Source organism: Mandrillus leucophaeus, unplaced genomic scaffold (assembly GCF_000951045.1).
Source record: "Mandrillus leucophaeus isolate KB7577 unplaced genomic scaffold, Mleu.le_1.0 Scaffold766, whole genome shotgun sequence".
Lineage (NCBI taxonomy): Eukaryota > Metazoa > Chordata > Mammalia > Primates > Cercopithecidae > Mandrillus > Mandrillus leucophaeus.
The window spans coordinates 828,958-830,805 of record NW_012108319.1 but is presented as its reverse complement, the minus strand read 5'-3'; the positions used below and the strand labels follow the sequence as shown (position 1 = coordinate 830,805).

The 1,848-nt window shown below is 39.1% G+C and overlaps 1 pseudogene; it reads right to left on the bottom strand.

Annotated features, from left to right (window-relative positions):
- Window positions 1-368: 368 nt before the first annotated feature.
- LOC105529448 lies at window positions 369-1,147 on the bottom strand (annotated as a pseudogene).
- Window positions 1,148-1,848: the final 701 nt, after the last annotated feature.

Sequence of the window (1,848 nt, the reverse complement as noted above, 5' to 3'; positions counted from 1 at the left end):
TGTTTTCCTGTTTTCATATTAATTTCTAGTTCTATTGCTTCGTGATAACAATTGTTTTCAGTATAATTCTTTTTTTAAAAAAGGTTACCATTTCCTTTGTGATTTAATATATGGTTAGTTTTTGTGAGGGTTCCATGAAGGCTTGAAAAAAATTTATTTTCCTGTTTTCAAGGTATGGAGTTTAATGTGTTACAATTTAATTTTTTAATTTTGTAATTTAGGTTTTCTACTTTCTTACAAATGTTCTATTTATCTGCTTTCTCATGGACTGAGAGAAAAAATCAAAATATCATTCACTGATGTTTTTCATGACGTGTGATCTTTAATGAAGCATAAAGACCTTTCTAACATGTCAACTAGAGACCATTTCACCCACTGCTCTCTTCCGCTGCCAGTCTCTTCTCTCTCTTCAGCAATGGTGAGGCAGATACCTTGTCCTCAGGCAAGAGAAATCCATGATTTGTTGCTTTTGCCAATAATATAAATGTTGGAGAACTGGGTGGCAATGCTGTTGCTGTTGGCATCTTTTATAGGAACCACATTGAAAAATCTAGGGTGTCTTTCTCCGTTGGTGATCACACCAATTCTTCCCAGGTTAGCACCTCCAGCCACCATACACAGGTTACCAGTGTCAAACCTGATGAAATCAGTAATCTTGCCAGTCTCCAAGTCAATCTGAACGATGTCATTCACCTTGATGAGGGTCAGGGCAGGAGATGATGCCAGCATCATGAGCTACCAGATCAGGGATTTTTCTTCTGTGTTTACAAAGTTTCTTCTCACTTTGAGTAACTTGGCCTCCTCAGGTGTAATAGGATCAACAGCAAGGTGACCCCTGGTGTCACAGATCAGACGGAAATTCTCTCTGGTCTTGTTAATGCTGACATCTAAGGAACCAGTGGCATAGATTGTATCAGTCGAGACCTTGTCATTGATCTTAATGAACTGTGCTGCATGCAGATCTTCTTTGCTTCATCTCCTATCAGTGCATACTTAAGTCTGTTCCTTAGGAAAATGATGAGGGGGAGACTTTCAGCCTGTGGAGATTGGTGTATGGGTGGCAAGCAAACACACCAGTCAAAGTATTCAGCATCCAGTGCTTTGGGGCTCCTACCAAATTCAGATGCTTCTTGGCACCAAGAGCCATGGTTGCACTGGGCAGGGAAAGAGGACCACCATCTTCCAGTGCACAGAGAAATTGTGGCCGATATATCATTTCAAAGAAAGTGGTACTCTTTCTCCTATTTTCTGACACCTTTACTTTGAGTCATGAATGTTGAATGTTGATTCTAAGCTATTTGGTGCATAGGCATTCATAAATGTGATATATTCATTGTGAATAGTCCCCTCTTTTATCATTTAAAAAAGTGCCCTGCTATTATTATTTTTCTTCTCTGAACTCAACTTCGATACAATGATTAGAAACAACCCAGCTATTAATATTGAAATAAAAATTAAAGCCCAATTTTCAGTGAATGAACAAAGTATTTACTTCCTGCTCATGCCAAAGCCAGTGTGATCTGGGTTGCCTTGTTCTACCTGGTGGCTATGCCATTGGGAGTACACGACAGGGAAGAGACAAGTGGAGATGCACACTGGTTCTTACCTGTCCCAGCAAGGAAATGCCAGTCAATTCTCGGCATAGTCTATTGGCTAGAATTAGTCATAAGTCTGCTTATTTCCACAAGGAAGGCTGGAAAAGACAGGGAAGTCAATAAATATTTGGAAAGGACAAACTATCTTCCACATTCCACTTTCTGTTTGTTAACATTGCTTAGACTATCTTTTATGTAGGTTTGATGCCTTTGTCTTTTTGGTATCTGTTTTGATTTTTGCTTTGTGCATCAT